This window comes from Choloepus didactylus, chromosome 14 (assembly GCF_015220235.1).
Source record: "Choloepus didactylus isolate mChoDid1 chromosome 14, mChoDid1.pri, whole genome shotgun sequence".
Lineage (NCBI taxonomy): Eukaryota > Metazoa > Chordata > Mammalia > Pilosa > Megalonychidae > Choloepus > Choloepus didactylus.
In genome coordinates this window covers 59533929-59551595 of record NC_051320.1, presented here as the reverse complement: position 1 = coordinate 59551595, position 17667 = coordinate 59533929, and the positions used below count along the sequence as shown (strand labels likewise).

Genomic DNA, 17667 nt, shown 5'->3' with positions numbered 1-17667 from the left:
ATCACACCACTTCCTTCTTGCCTCCATGGTTTCTGCTGAGAGATCCGCACATAGTCTTATTAAGCTTCCTTTGTATGTAATGGATTGCTTTTCTCTTGCTGCTTTCAGGATTCTCTCTTTGTCTTTGACATTTGATAATCTGATTATTAACTGTCTTGGCGTAGACCTATTCATATCTCTTCTGTTTGGAGTACGCTGCGCTTCTTGGATCTGTAATTTTATGTCTTTCATAAGAGATGGGAAATTTTCATTAATTATTTCCTCTATTATTGCTTCTGCCCCCTTTCCCTTCTCTTCTCCTTCTGGGACACCAATGATACATACATTACTGTACTTTGTTTCATCCTTGAGTTCCCGGAGACGTTGCTCATATTTTTTCATTCTTTTCTGCATCTGCTCCTTTGCGTGTAGGCTTTCAGGTGTTTTGTTCTCCAGTTCCTGAGTGTTTTCTTCTGCCTCTTGAGATCTGCTGTTGTATGTTTCCATTGTGTCTTTCATCTCTTGTGTTGTGCCTTTTATTTCCATAGATTCTACTAGTAGGTTTTTTGAACTTTTGATTTCTGCTGTATACATGTCCAGTGCTTCCTTTACAGCCTCTATCTCTTTTGCAATATCTTCTCTAAACTTTTTGAATTGATTTAACATTAGTTGTTTAAATTCCTGTATCTCAGTTGAAGTGTATGTTTGTTCCTTTGACTGGGCCATAACTTTGTTTTTCTTAGTGTAGGTTGTAATTTTCTGTTGTCTAGGCATGGTTTCCTTGGTTATCCAAATCAGGTTTTCCCAGACCAGAACAGGCTCAGGTCCCAGAGGGAAGAAATATTCAGTATTTGGTTTCCCTGCGGGGGTGTCTTAGAAAATTGCTCCACCCTTTGATGACTCGGGTCACTGTGCTTTTCTGCCCAGCAGGTGGCGCCTGTCAGCCTATAATTCTTGACTGGTGTGAGGAGGTGTGGCCGTGTTCCCCCAGGCTCTGGGGTCTGGTTCTGAATGGAAAGGGCCCCACCCCTTTCCTCCTAGAGAAGACAGACCCCTCAGGTGGAGGTCATTAGCATTTCAATGGTCTCTCTCTCTCTCTGCTTGTGCTGTCTCTGCCCTTCCCCGAGTCACAGCCCTGGAAACTTAAAATGACTGGGGCTTTCTCCACTGAGCCGAAAAAGAAACAGATAGTCCCCTTCAGACCCAGTCAAGGCGACCCTCCGGCTCTCCCAGGTCAGTCATCACCCAAAGCCTCTGTCTGTTTTTTGGGGCTGCGTATCTGTAGTGAGCAGTTCACACTCGCTACTTAAAACTCCAGTTGGAGCTTAGCTGAGCTGTATTCGCTTGCTGGGAGAGAGCTTCTCTCTGGCACCACGAGGCTTTGCAGCTGGGGCTATGGGGGAGGGGGTCTCCCGACCTGGTTCCGCAGGTTTTACTTACAGATTTTATGCTGTGTTCTTGGGCATTCCTCCCAATTCAGGTTGGTGTATGATGAGTGGATGGTCTCGTTTGTCCCCCCGCAGTTATTCTGGATTATTTACTAGTTGTTTCTGGTTTTTTGTAGTTGTTCCAGGGGGACTGCTTAGCTTCCACTCCTCTCTATGCTGCCATCTTGCCCCTTGTAGTGGATGTCTTTTTAATTTAATGATGAAGTTCTTTAATGGACAAAAGTTTATAATTTTTTCCTTTGTTGCTCATGCTTTGGGTTTAAACACTAAGAAACTATTGCCTAACAAAAAGTCCTGAAGATGCTTCACTATCTTTCCTTCCGGGACTTTCAGAGTTATATTTAGGTATCTGAATGATTTTGAGTTAATTTTCATACATGGTGTGAGTTAGGGGTCCATTTTCATTTTTGAATATGGATATCCAGATTTCCCAACACCATTTGTTAAAGAGACTATTCTTTCCCCATGGAGTGGACATGGTGCCCTTGTCAAAAATCAATTAGCTAAAACTGTTGTTAAAAAAATAAACAGAAAACTACAAGTGCTAGAGAAAGAAGTATACCTGTTCATTGTGCAGCTGCTCTGGAGGGCAATGTGGCAGTTCCTCAGGAAGCTAAGTCTAAAATTGCCATATGATCTGGCAATCCTGTTATTAGGTATATACTCTTAAGAACTGAAAGCAGGGACATGAATAGACATTTGCACACTGATATTTATAGCAGCATTATTCACTACGGCCAATGAATGGAGGAGGCCAAGAGTCCACCGACTGATGAGTGGAAGGGGGAACTGTGGTATATATATATGATGGAATATTGTATGGCTGCAGGAAGAAATGAAGTCACAATACCTGTAACAACATGAATGAAACTTAAGGACATTGTGTTGCACAAAATAAACCAGAAACAAAAGGCAAAAAAAAATCAATTAGGTTTATTTCTGAACTCTCAATTCAATTCCATTGACCTATACATCTGTCTGTGTGCCATTACCATGGTCTTTTGATTACTGTAGCTTGGTAATAAGTTTTAAAATCAGTAAGTATGAGTCCTCCAGCTTCCTTCTTCTTTTCAAGATGGTTTTGACTATTCAGAGCCCCTTACCCTTCTATCTAAATTACTCATTGGCTTTCCTATTTCTGCAAAAAAGGTTGCTAGAATTTTTGACTGAGATTGTGCTAAATCCGTAAATTGCTTTGAGTAGGATTGACATCTTAATATTTAGTCTTCCAACCCATGAACACAGAATGTTATTCCATTTATTTAGGTCTTCTTTGATTTATTTTAGCAATGTCTTGTAGTTTTCTGTATACAGAAAACTTTGTTAGATTTATTCCTAGGTATTTTACTCTTTTAGTTGCTATTGTAAATGGAAATTTGTCTTGATTTCTTCTTCCAGTTGTTCATTGTTAGTGCATAGAAACTGATTCTGGCTTGTTGATCTTGTACCCCGCCACTTGTCTGAATTTGTTTATTAGTTCCAGTAGCTTTAATGTGGATTTTTCTGGATTTTCTTTGTATAGGATTATGCAATGTACAGAGAAAGTTTCACTTCTTCCCTTCCAATCTAGCCTTTTATTTCTTTCTCTTGCCTAACTGCTCTAGCTAGAACTTCCAGTACAATGTTGAAAACAGTGGGCATCCTTGTCTCCTTTCTGATCTTAGAGGGAAAGCTTTCAGTCTTTCACTTTTGAGTATGATGTTAGCTGTGGGTTTTTCACATATGCCCTTTATCACATTGTGGAATTTTCCTTCTATTCATGGGTTTCTAAATATTTTTTATTAAGAAGGGGTGCTAAATTTTGCCAAATGCCTTTTCTGCATCAATTGAGAAGATCATGTGTTGGTTTTTTTTTTTCTTTTATTCTGTTAATGTGGTGTATTACATTAATTGATTTTCTTACTTTGAACCACCTTTGCAAACCTGGGATAAATCCCACTTGATCATGGTGTATACTTCTTTTAATGTGCTGTTGGATTTGGTTTGTTAGTATTTTGTTGACAATATCTGCATCTATATTTATTAGAGATATTGGTCTATAATTTTCCTTTCTTGTTGTATCTTTATCTGACTTTGGTATCAGGGTGATGGTGGCTTCATAGGATGATTTAGGAAGTGCTCCCTCCTCTTCAGTTTTTTGGAAGAGTTTGAGCAGGATTAGTGGTAATTCTCTGTGGAATGTTTGGTAAAATTTACCAGTGAGGCCATCTGGTCCCAGACTTTTCTTTGTTGGGGGATTTTTTTTTTTATTACTGATTCAATCTTTTTACTTGTTATTGGTCTTTTGAGATCTTCTGTTTCTTACTGAGACAGTGTAGGTAGTTTGTGTGTTTCTAGGAATTTGTCCATTTCATCTAGATTATCTAATTTGTTGGCATAGACTTCTTAATGGTTAAGTTCAGTGTCCACTTGGCCAGGTTATGGTGTCCAGTTTGGTCAAGCAAACACTGGCCTGACTGTTACTGTGAGGATATTTTTTGGCTCTAAATCATCGGTAAGTTGCCTGCATGTATGGCTGATTACATCTACAGTCTACTGAGGAAATTGCCTTCAATAATGAGAGAAGTCTCATCCAATCAGTTGAAGGACTTAAAAGGAGAAGTGATGATTTTAGCAATCAGCAGGAAGAATTTCCATCTCTACTTCAGCCAGCCAGCTTCTCCTGGGGAATTCATCGAAAACCTTCATCAGAGATCCAAGCTTGTGGCCTGCCCTACAGAATTTGAACTTGCTGATCTGCAATATGATTTTATGTATTTCAATGTAGAAAATGTCTTTTCACACAAACTGTGCTGCTAAATACTGTTACCAATCCATAAGCATATGACTTTGAGTATGTTCATCACTTAGAAGACACTGAAAGAACTGTATTATATTTGCCTCTTAATATTTGCCTTTTCTCATGTCATTACAATGCAGATTAAGTTTGGGCGGAAGTTCTTCAATTGCACATTAAAATGAATTTGAAATATGGAAATTTCCTTTACATTTGCATCAAAGTCTGAAATATGCTGTAGCAACCACAGCTTGAGCTGGGAAAATAAATCCACTGCAACTTTGTGTGGGAATCGAGAGCGTACTACTTGTTTTAACTTTTGACAACATGGGAAGTGTATAAAACAGCTTGAAATTATTTGTGATTTAGATGTTAGCTATTATTGAAATGACAAGTTCCATATAGAAGCACGGTTTTGCCTTGTAAATTTAGGTTAAACTCGGAAACAAAATTCTGCAGCAAAAGCAAATTTCCAAAGTCATTCAGTCTTCAATGATAGTGGTTAAGGGTGGTTTTTCTCACTCAGAAAAAGTTCAATGTCAGTACTGAGCTCAAAAAATCACAATAAAACTCCACTGCTTAGCCATCAAACTTTTATGTGATAGGGCCAGTCAAGATATTCAGTTTTTATTTCTGTCAAAAAAATTCACAGAAGTGATGATGCTAAGTCCACAAGAAACGAAGTTGACTGTTGACACTACTGATTCAATAACACATGGTAATTCAAATATTTTCTATAAGGTACCCACTGATAAATAACACAATGAATAATCATAGGCTTTAAACATCTTATATTTTCACAAGCTTTGTAAATTTGTCTCACCAAGCCTTTTTCTACTCCTTATATATTTTTATAACACATCTTAGAGGATTCTACTTCGGGTTTTACCAAATTAATGTTTTCTCTAATTCTTTAAAAATGTTCTTGCCTCCCTCTCTCTAACTAAGCCAACTCAGCAGGTGAACTCACTGCCCTCCCCCCTACATGGGACCTGACTCCCAGCGTTGTAAATCTCCCTGGTAATGAAGGATATGACTCCTGGGGATGAATCCGGACCTGGCATCATGGGATTGAGAACATCTTCTTGGCCAAAAGGGGGATGTGAAATGAAGCAAATCAAAGTTTCACTAGCAGAGAGATTTCAAATGCAGTCGAGAGGTCACTCTGGTGGGCATTCTTACATGCTATGTGGATAACCTTTTTAGGTTTTAATGTACTGAAATAGCTAGAAGTAAATACCTGAAACTATCAAACTCCAACCTAGTAGCCTTGACTCTTGAAGACTAATGTATAACAATGTAGCTTAGAAGGGGTGACAGCGTGATTGTGAAAAACTTGTGGATCACACTCCCTTTATCCAGTACATGGATGGATGAACAGAAAAATGGGGACAAAAACTAAATGAAAAATAGGGTGGGATGGGGGGGGATGATTTGGGTGCTCTTCTTTTTTTTTCATTCTTATTCTTATTTTTTCTGGTGTAAGGAAAATGTTCAAAAATAGATTGGGGTGATGAATGCATAACTATATGATGGTACTGTGAACAGTTGATTGTCCACCATGGATGATTGTATGGTATGTGAATATATCTCAATAAAACTGAATTTAATTTAAAAAAATGTTCTTGCCTCTAGTTATTCTATGCAGACTATATTCATGGAGGCTAATTCTTCAGTCACTTCAATCTCAGCACGGATTCCTCAAATAAACAACAATCAGGTGTCTTGTTTTTGAACTGACTGTAGATGTTGTTTCCAATGTCCTCTACTTGGTGAGCAACTGTTCCCACCAAAATGCTAAACATCTTAAACAAGTTTATTTTCTCTGGACAAAGATAGCTGCTACAATCAAATATAGTTTATTTAACTCACCATGTGTTCTGGTTTGCTAATGCTGCCATTTTGCAAAACACCAGAAATGGACTGGCTTTTATAAAGGGGGTTTATTTGGTTACAGTCTTAAGGCCATAAGGTGTCCAAGGTAAGGCATCAACAATAGGGTTCCTTCACTGAAGGATGGCCAGTGGCATCTGAAACACCTCTGTTAGCTCAGAAGGCATGTGGCCGGTGTCCGTTTGATTCAGGTTAAACTCAGAAACAAAATTCTGCAGCAAAAGCAAATTTCCAGTAATGTTATTTCTACACAAATTTTCAAATAAGTTCTATGTTTGACTTGCTTTGTACTCTCTAAATGGTATCTCTTGATGAACAGTTCTTTTTAATATAATACAACTCACCAATCATTTCCTTTATCTCCTGTTTAAGAATTATTTCTCTTCCCCCAAATCTCAAAGATATTTTTCCAAATTACATTCTATTTATTATTTTATTTATTATTTTACTTTCACATTTACATCTGGATTGATATCTGGGTATTTTATTTATTATTTTACTTTCACATTTACATCTGGATTGATATTTGGGTAAGAGTAACAGGTAATTTCCCCCCACACAATATCCAACTGACCCTGTTCCATTTATTGAAAAGACCATCTTTGTCCCCACTGCTCTGCAGTGCTCTTTACTCATAAATCCAAGTGTCCATATATTTGCAGTTTTGTTTCTGGATTCTCTGTTCTATTCATTGGTCTATTTGTATATCTTTGCAGCATTACCTCAATATCTTAATTGTGATAGGATTATAATAATTCTTAATATCTGGTAAACCAATTTCTTCAACCTTGCTCTTCTAAAAGATTTTCTTGGCTATTGTCGGTCCTTTGCATTTCCACATAAATTTCAGAATTAGCCTGTCAATTCATCTTTTTAAAAAAACTGCTGGAATTTTCACTGGGATTGTACTGGATCTATAGATCAATTTGATGAGAATTAACATTTCAATAACATTGAACCTTCTATCAATATGGTATGTCCTTTCATTTATTTATTTCTTTATTTAAATAATCTTTCATAGTTTTCAGGGTAGAGGCCTTGCCCATCTTTCTTTAGATTTATTTCTAGTTTTTTGACACAAATCATATAATATTTTAAATTTATTTTTCCAGTTTTGATTCTTAACTGATAGAATATAACTGATTCTTGTATATTTACTCAGTATCAAGAAATCTCACTTAGATCTTTATTTATTTTAAAATATATCTACAGTTTCTTTTTAATTCTCTATATAATAAATCATAACACCTGCAAATAACGGAGGCTTTATTTTTTACTTCCCAATCCCTATACCATGTGTTTCTTTGGCTTACCTATTGTACTGGCTAGGATTCTTAGTCCAATATTCAAGAGAAGAGGAGAGAATGGGGATTCTTTTCTCATTACCCGTCTCATAGAAAAAATGGCATCCTTTTCTCATTACCTATCTCAAAGAAAAATGTTTCAATATATTTCTGTAAGTACGGTATCTGCTGTAGGGATTTTGCACACTATTAATCAGATTAACAAGGATCCTATTATTTCCTAATTCACTAACACTTTTCATTGTAAATGGTACTGGATTCATGAAATACTTTTTTCTGCATCTAATGACATGATCACATACTTGTGTTTTTCTTCTCCTTTTTTCCATTAATGTGTGAATTACACTGATCGATTTTCAAATATTAAGCCAACCTTATATTCCTAGAATATACCCAGATTAGTTCTGTATTATCTTTCTTAAATTTTGATGGATTTCTGCTAACTTTTTTTTTTTTTTTTTTTTTTTTTAGGATTTCTGCACATTTATTCTTAAGTAAAATTTGGCTCATAATTTTCCTTTCTTGTAATGTCAGATTTTGCTGTCAAAGTTTTGCTGATCTCATAAAATGAATTGTAAATTATTAACACTTTCTATTCTCTGAGTTTAAGATTGGCATTATTTCCTTTTTTTGCATTTGATAAGCCGTCTAGTCTTCAACGTTCCTTTGTTGGAAGAAAGACATTCAATTCATTAAGAGCTACCATACTGTTCAAGTTTTCTATTTCCTCTTGTGCAATTTTAGCAAATTATATTTTTCTAGAAATGTATCCACATCAACTAATTTTAGTATTGGCACATAATTTATCATGAAATCCTTTTATCTTTTTAATGTCTTTAGGGTCTTTAGCGATGCCTTCTTTTTCATACCTGATGTTAATTGTGCCTTCTCTCTTTTTTTCTTCATCAGTCATGCCAGGTGTTTACCAATTTTATTAATCTTTTCAGAGAGCCAATTTTGTTGATCTTCCTTTATTTTATGTTTACTTTTCCTTTCATGGTTTCTCTCATCTTTATTATTTATTTACTTCTACTTTCTTTGAGCTTAATTTGATAGAGGTTTTCTCCTTACCTTCTTGAGATAAATGCTTAAATCAATAATTTCACCCATGTGACATACAGCCTTATAGCAATAAGTTCCCTTCTAAGGACTACTTTTCGCTGCCTCATACATATTTTAACAAGTTGTGTTTTCATTACTATTCAGGTAAAAAAAAAAGCATATTTAAATTTTCCTTGTGATTTCTTCTTTAATCCTTTGGTTTTCCAAAGTGGATTTATTGATTTCTAAATATATAGGAATTTTCTAATTATCTTTTTATTATTGATTTCTAGCACTGTTGTCAGAGAACATACTCAGCATATTTAAGTCTTCCAATATTTGATGATAATTGCTTTATGATCCAGGATATGGTCAAATTTTTTTTTTTTTTGCATGTGGAATGAATATTTTATTACTAGATTATAAAAATAAAATACAAAATAATTTTAAAACAGAACTTAAAACACTGTACAAAGCTTTAATATGATACAAATGGGAAAATTAAATAAATAATTACACTTTTATGTACAGATGGCCTATACAAAGGCATGCCGTGTTTCTGCCAATATTCTATGTCCTTGGTTGCCTGAGCAAGAATGCACAAAGGGGAATGCTTGGAGGAGAAAGGGACACAATACAACACCTTGGGAGAAAGTGTTTTATTATCACACTGCTAACCAATAAATATATTTCAAAGGGCAGCTTCTCATCTCATTTCATGAAGAGAAGAGAGGAAGAGAATACAAGTGGAATTAAGGTCATCTATTCTAACTTACTGGTATTGCCCAAGAAAAGAATTCTTTTCCTTTGTAGTTGAATCTGATTTAACAGCTGTCAATAGTTTATAATTTAGAAGATTGTTATCTAATTCAAAACAGGTTTCCTCTCCCCTCTTTTTTCCTAAAAGCTGGGAACTTGTAAGTAAATGGCCCAACTAAATAGGCACTGGCTATTTTAGGAAAAGAGTTAGAAGGGGAACCAGAAGGCATGTTTAAGGGAGGGGGCTGAAGACTGGGTTATCTCAACTGTTTTCTTCTTTAGTCAGTCCCTCCAGTCCTATTTCAGAGTCCCATGTGGCTCAGTTTTGTATTTCCCTTATCTTCCTATCTTTGTCCTTCTGAATGCTTTTTTTCCCCTTTAGTGAAACAATCTGGTAATAGTTTAAAAATAAAAGTTTTGGAAAAAGTCCCAAGGGCTTTTCCCTCCTCATTATCTCCCTAAAATAAATCACATTCAAGCTCTGGTAGCGTTGTTTACCTATTGTGGGTGAGTGAAGAGCCCCCAGGCAGATTCCAGGTATAGTAAAGTGTTATGTGTGAATTTTTAAGGATTTAGATTGTATAAGAGAATAAAAGCATCATATGGCAAGAGTAGTCTACATAAAAACTTGGGTTACTTAACGTTTTTAACTAGGTGAGTGAAGACTTACGCACTTAATGAAACATTATTAATCAACTAAAAACAGAGGTAAATTCCTATCCATTGTTAATGTATAAACTTATGTGATTGGAAAATCCTATAGGTGCCTGGGCTCAAAGATCTGCCTCACCCAATCTTATTCTCTAGGTCAGTGGATCCGGAAACCCTAGGAGGCATGGTAAGCATCACCAATTATATATACTGTGCTCATACGGTTTCTATACTATCACTTTCAATTAAAGAGAAAGCAGAAACCTAAATTTCACAGTGCAATGAAAGGAAGGGCTTCCCTTCTTTTAAACGTATCCTTAAGACCAATGACCCAAGCATTACTTGGTAAATGCTACTTCTTTGCTATTCAGTGTCTTGAGGTTGTGTGTACCCTCAAAAGGATCCTGATTCTGCCATATACGTAAATTTTCTGATCCATATTTGCTCAAGGGGAATACTCAAACAGGTTTAAATATTTTAAAAATAGGAGCTGATAGTGCTTCACAGAGAGACAATCACAACTTAATAAGAAAGTGTCTTGATGGGCCAAGACTTGAATGTCATCATTTTATGTCCAGCCAGGGATTTCTCAGGGATTGAAGTATAAGTATGCAACATCCTGATTCCCATTTCAGTGCACAGGGATCCTTGTCCCATGTCTTAAAGTCCCCTGAGAACTGTAGGAATTTCCCATGTACCTCCTTCAGTTCTCCAATGGTGGGCAACAGACTCTGCAGGCTTCCAAGACTATCTGTTAAATTTCTCAAAATTCCAGAGGAACAACCAAAGCACTAAGAATAACCAATAACATGACGAGGTTCTACTCTGCTCCCACATCCTCGAGGTACACACCAGGGTTCTACTGGATTAGGATAAGGAAGGACAACTATTGGGGTTTTCCATGCACTACATCCTCTATACCGTCTGAGGACTAGAACTACCTCTTGTTCCCTCTTCTCTAAGTCTAAATATGCATCTGTGGTTTCTCAACTTGGGTATATATTGACATATAGGGAGTACCATAGTGGTTACATGCCTTAATCCTGTAATAATTTTTGTTCCCTTATTTTGAAACATAGATAAGTAGCTACTCTGCTACTATATTGTCTACAGAACCAAACTCAAGAAAGTTAAAAAATGCAGTTGCCTTCAACCAACCATTCTATCTCCTGAGTAGTACAGGTGCTAAAACATCTTTTTTAGGCAAAGTGCCAATGCATTCATGGTAAATGCACACAGATGAAGATGGACAGCTTTTCAACGAGTAAGTACAAGCAACTAAATTCCAAAATATAGGAACATAACAGAAGAAATGGTTTTCTAACATGTACCATGTTTTGACAGATATAAAGGAATGAAAAAAGTTTTAAAATATGAAACACTTTTATCTCCAACACTAAATCTACAAATAAATATACATTTCAGATAGTCAGAGTAAGATGCATTTTCTTCCCTAAGTCACTAAATTTTGAATTCTGGATCCTGTTTCTCCTATCACCAATTCCTAATCTAGGAATTTAGTTCCTAGAACCAAAACACCTCTGCTCTTGGGAAGAAAAAGCATCTGTTTTCAATTCTAAGCTACTGGGTATAGAAGAACTAATTATGGTTTTTAACTGTGGCTGGGTTTATAAAACATGTACCAGTATACACTTCTTCGTTGTAGGTTGAATGCAGAAACAGCATAAAAATCTGTGGCCTGGAAGGAACCTCGATGACTACTAAAGAATTTCAATTCCCCATAATGACTAGGAGCCAAACAGAAAGAGACTGCACAATGTTTAGTCACTGAATTAGTAAGCAGCTGAAATTTGTATACTATTTTAAAGCAAACAGTATAAAGTGGATATATGCCATACACATGTGAAAACAATGTGTATCATGCAGTTATTGGGTATAGCCCTCAATATATGTCAATTAATTCCAATTTATTAATTGTGTTTTTTCAGAACTGCTATATTCTTACTAATTTTTATCTGCTTGGTCTATTGATAATCTTGTTTTATCTATGTATTAAAGTATCTCACTATAATTGATTCTTATCTTTAAATTCTGTTACTTTTTAAAATAAACTTTTTTGTCAAAATAAAAATACAGACAGAAAAATTAAGGTTAAAGAATTTTTCACATTTAGCATATCCATGTAACTAGCATTCAGAGCAAGAAATAGAACATTAATTACCAGTATCCTCTCCCAGTCAGTATCACATTAATTTCTAACAACATGGATTTGTTTTGTCTGTTTTTTTGTTTAACAATTCTGTGAAATTTTGTCTGATGTATATTTTAGGCTATGTTATTCTGCATACAATTACTATAAATTCTGGTGAATTGAACCTTTTATCATAATGAAATATCCTTCTTCTAGTGATGTTTTTGCCTTAAATTCTACTTTATCTGATATTAATGTATCTTCACTAGATAATCTTTGTTAGTGCTTGCAGAGTATATTTTTAACCTCATTTTACTTTCAATCTTTCTATATCCATATCCATAGTCATGTCTCATGAACAGTATATAGGTGAAATGATTTTTATCCAGCCAAATTTGTCTTTTTATTTTAACTGTCCATTTCCAGTTTATTTTAATCATTAGTATATTTATTGCCTATTTCTCCATTTTACTATTTATTGTAATTTCTCCTACCTTTTCTGTTTATTTTCCTCCCCTTTCTTGTGTTCTTCAATTGATTAAACATTTGTATTGGTCTATTTTTACTCTCTATCATTTTAGAAGTTATACATTATGTTATTATCATCTTAAAATAACCCCTATTGGCAAATATAAATTATATGTGTATGTATTTCATACACATACACATGGAATGTAATTCAAAACCATTTAACTTTTTTACCCTGTCCCAAGTTATGCCATTATCATGTAGTTTTGAATTACAATATAGATTTTAAATTCTGTAATACATCATCTAAATTGTTTTACAGTCAATATTAATTTAGATTTATTCACACATTTTTCCTTTTCACAGCTTTTCCCTCCTCCCCTTGTTGCTAGCCTTCCATCTGAGATCATTTTCCTTCTACCTGAGGAGCGTTTTCAGTATTTTCTTAAGTATGGGTCTGCTGCTGACAAATTCTCTCAGTTATTATTTGTGCTGAAAAAGTCTTTATTTTCCTTTCATTTCTGAGAGATATTCTTGCAAAATACAAAATTTTAGGTTTGCAATTGTTTTTTCTCCAACACACTGAAGACACTCATCCATTGTTTTACAGCCTCCATTGTTCCTGCTGAGACTCAGCACTGAATCTTAACGCTCTGACCTTAAAAGTAGTGCTGATTTTCCTCTGGATACTTTTAAGATTTGTCTTTAGTTTTTGAAAGTTTTATTATGATATGCCCGTTCTCTTTGTACTTATCTTTCTTGGCTTTATAGTACGTCATGAATCTGTGGCTTCATTTCTTTCATCAGTTTTGGAAAAACCTCAGCCATTATTTCTTAAAATATTGAGTTTGCCCCATTCTCTTTTTTCCTCTCCTTCTGAAGCTCCAAATGCACAAATGCATTGTCTCATGCTACTTTTTTCTCTTTCCTCCATCCTTTCATTTCCATTTTTCATTACACATATTTTCTCTTAACCTATATTCCAGTTAACTATTTCACATTTCAACTGTATCTAGTACACTGTTAAATACATCTAATGAGTTCTTAATTTCATTTATTGTATTTTTCAGTTCTACACTTTTTATTACTTAGTTTTTATGATTTCCAATTCTATCAAACTCTTCAGTCTTGTAGTTTGCTACTTTAAACATATTAAGCATACTTATTTTTAGGTAGTGTCTGAGAACTCCGTTCGTTGAATCCCCTGTGGGTCTGTTTTTATGATATGTTGTTTCTCTTAGTCTCCCATATGCCTGCTTATTTTTGTGTGCATGCCAGATATTGTATGTAAGGCAATTATCTAAGGCCTAGGCCAATGTTATCTTCCTCCAGAACAGATTAAGTGGCTACAGTCATTAATGATCCTGAATATCCTTAATCTAATCAAGGATTATGGTGATTCTAAACTGGACTTTAGTCTGTAAGAAAATGATTTTATTCCTGATTCATCCTTATTCCAAAGGTGTAGCCCTTCAGGGTCTAAACCCAAAGCCTGGGGGGTTTATCAGGCAACCTCCATCTTTGGAGGACCCTGAACTGAAACTATTGCTCCCATAGTTGGAACCCATGAGTGTATCAAAAGGGCTTCTCAGCTTCTTAGCCTCTTGGCCACCTCTACTGGAAACAGCAGGTTCCCTTAGGGGAAAAAAGCCTCAAATGTCTAGCTCACCTCTTTAAGTTTCCTTCTTCTCCAGGATCTTGTCCCCATAGTCTTCACTGATGTGTTAGCTCTCTGATACCTTCAAACAGATGATTTTTATATTTGATCCAGCTTTTCTAGTTGTTGTCAGTGGGAGTGTTAGTCCAAATTGCCTAATCCACCATCACCAGAAGTGCACCTCTCAATTTTTCTCATCTGTAAAATGAGGATAATAATGACAACTTCCTCAAAGATATTACTTTAAAAGACCAGAGTGCCTATTACATATTAAGTGCTCAAAAATTTGGGGCTATGGTTTTGAGCTACTTATCATTAATACAAAACAATACTAAATTAATAGATGTCGTGATTTTTGCCTGCCTAGTACCCATTCTCCTCTAATGCCTCAAATTTCCTTTGAGAAAGGAATCCTTAGTTATTAAATACAGTCTTCAGGTAGCTGTCCACCAAGGCACCTGCCCTCCTCTGATCGAGGAGTTGGCAACTAACCCAACTAGGCCAGACTGTCTCTCTCTTAGTGGTGTGAACCTTAAACATGATATAAAATAGATAAGGAAAATGGAAAATGATGAAGCTGACCCATACAAACAGCAAGCAGTACCTTGAAGAAGCTATCTATCAGTTTCTGAAAAATTAGTTCCAAAGCTACTCCAATTTCTGTCTTTTCCAGAGACTAGTTATTCAACTTTTCTGAGAGCTAACCAATACCCTTCTAATAAATTTCTTTTCTGATTAAGTTAACCAGGCTCCATTTTTGTTGCTTGAAAATAAAATATCCTAACTGACATCCCAAAGGAGAATCAGCTTCCTTTCAAAGTTTTTCTATCAGCCTCTATAATTTAATTATTTCTTTCAACCAGAACTAAAAGAGGGAGGAGGAGGGGGAGGAGAAGAGCTCCTGATATTATTCAGAAAAGTTGCAAAAATTTCCCCCTCTCCTATTATGATTAAGAAATCAGCATTTTATAACTTCTCCCAGGGCTGGTTCCTTTTTGGCTTTCAGCTCCATTCCTGCCCTGCTGTGTTCTCCTTTGTATTTTGTAGGCTAGAAGCCTAGAGACTACATTTCTCATACTCCCTTAACAGCTGATTTCCAGTGAAGTACTGCCACTGGGAAACACTGGTGAAAATTAGATGGCAAGAGAAGATGAACATTTTGTCTACTTCCTTCTATTTCTGGCTGCTGCATGGGCAGCATCAGTATTCCAGGGGCCTCAGCAGAACATTACTTGTGGGTTCTGGCTCCAAAATAGGCAGCAGTACCAGAAAACCATCATGCAAATGCTAGTTACTACAATAGCAGTGAAGTTCTGGCAGAGGCAGCAGTGGGTGACTGCAGGATCCAGCATCCCCTGAGGTTAGTCCAGCATCATCAAGAGAACTACAGACTTTCTGCATCAGCAAGATTCAGGCTCCTTGGCCTCTTGCAAAGCAGCAACAGCTCCAAGGGCAGCTATGGTACTCCAAAAACCTAGTATCATAATACTAGTAGGCTTTGTTTAACATCTAACCTTGGGGTGGTAATGGTATCCTGCAGTAGTTGGTTTTTGGTATATTCATCTTCCACTTTTTTGCTTCTCTGGCCTTACCAAAACTGTTGGTAATTGAGTCCCTATATTAAATTCCCTTTGTTTGAAATAATTTAGAGTCAATTTTGTTTTCCTAATTACATAACTTTCAATGGTATGGTCCTCTTTGTTATTGTATCTCCATTTTTGTGTTTCTTTTATCCACTATTTCTTTCACATTTGCCCACTCAACTTCTCTATTATCATTCTTGAATTCCTTTTTTCTTTCTTATTGACTGATTTCTTAAGCATACCAGTGCTTAAAAATGTCATTTTAATGACACTTATGGAAAAAGACGCTGTACTACTTTGGAGTTAAATAATCAGCAACTCAAATACAAAAACAATAATTTCCTCAAAAACTCTCTCTTTATTAAAAGAAAATCCAATTTGTCTGATAAGTATGACTACTATTGTCAACACCTAGAAAATATTTGCTGTAAACACTACCAAAATCCACCACATGAGTAGCAAAATCATCTTGGCCCTAAAGAATCAAGACAAGTAGCAATTTTCACTAAAATAGAAATTGTAGAAACAGATTAAGCTTAGCTTCTGACACCTTTGTCCCCTGGCTGGGACAGGGGCCAGTGAGAATTAAAGACACAGCACTTCTTTATGCCACTGGGGAGCTGTGGGCTGACAAGCATCACCTGCTGGGCAGCATAGGAAAAGCACAGAGTCCAGAGGCCTCACAAGAAAGTCTGACAATCTGCTGGGTCTCATCCTCAGGGAAAACTTAATACTGATTACACCCTCCTCCTGGGACCTGGCCCCATCTGGTCTGGGAAAATCTGATTGAGGTAATCAAGAAAACAAGATGCCTAGACAACAAAAACTTATGAATCACACTAGAAAAAACAAAGATCTGGCCCAGTCAAAGGAATAAACTTACACTTCAAATGTGATACAGGAGTTGAAACAACTAATTAAAGATCTTCAAACAAATATATTAAATCAATTCAAAAATCAAATTAATGAGTTGAGGGAAGATAAGTCTAAAGAGATGAAGGACATAAAGAAGATACTGGGTGAACATAAGGAAGAACTTGAAAGTTTGAAAAAACAATTGGCAGAACTTAAGGGAATGAAAGGCACAATAGAAGAGATGAAAACACAATGAAGACATACAACAGCAGATTTGAAGAAGCAGAAGAAAGCATTCAGGAACCAGATGACAGGACATCTGAAATCCTACACAAAAAAAGAACAGACAGGGAGAAGAATGGAAAAATATGAGCAGAGGCTCAGGGAATTTACTGACAATATGAAGCACATTAATGCATATGTCATGGGTGTCCCAGAAGGAGAAGAGAAGGGAAAAATGGCAGAAATGATAAAGGAGGAAATAACAAAAATTACCCATCTCTTATGAAAGACATAAAATTACAGAATCCAAGAAGTGTGGCATACCTCAAACAGAATAGATCCAAATAGACCTACTCCAAGACAATTAATAATCAGATTATCAAATGTCAAAGACAAAGAGACAATTTGGAAAGCAGCAAAAGTGATCCATCACATATAAAGGAAGCTCAATAAGACTATGTGTGGATTTCTCAGAAACCATGAAGGCAAGAAGGCAGTGTTATGATATATTTAAGATACTGAAAGAGAAAAACTGCCAACCATGAATTCTATGTCTGGCAAAACTGTCCTTCAAAAATGAGGGAGAGGGAAGATCTAAGATGGCAGCATAGAGAGGAGTGGAAGCTAAGTAGTCGCCCTGGAACAACTGAAAAAAAACAGAAACAACTAGTAAATAATCCAGAATATCTGCAGGGGGACAAACGTGACCGTGCACTCATCATACACTAACCTGAATTAGGAGGAATGCCCGAGATCACAGCATAAAATCTGTAACTAAAAACTGCGGGTCCAAATCGGGAGACCCCTCCCCCACAGCCCGAGCTACAAAGCATTGTGGTGCCAGAAAGAAGCTTTCTCCCAGCAAGTGACTATAGCTCA

At 36.0% G+C, this 17667-nt stretch overlaps 1 protein-coding gene across 36 annotated transcripts in view; it reads right to left on the bottom strand.

Annotated features, from left to right (window-relative positions):
• Positions 1 to 17667, bottom strand: part of RIMS2 (regulating synaptic membrane exocytosis 2) — a 731813-nt gene that overhangs the window by 656606 nt on the left and 57540 nt on the right. The window contains exon 1 of one of the 36 annotated variants that reach the window (XM_037802467.1): positions 14141 to 14157. The exons of the other annotated variants lie outside the window; for them this stretch is intronic. The gene's annotated coding sequence lies outside the window, so the exon portion shown is untranslated. Of the gene's footprint in view, positions 1 to 14140; positions 14158 to 17667 lie in introns of those variants that run through there. 36 annotated transcript variants of the gene reach the window in all.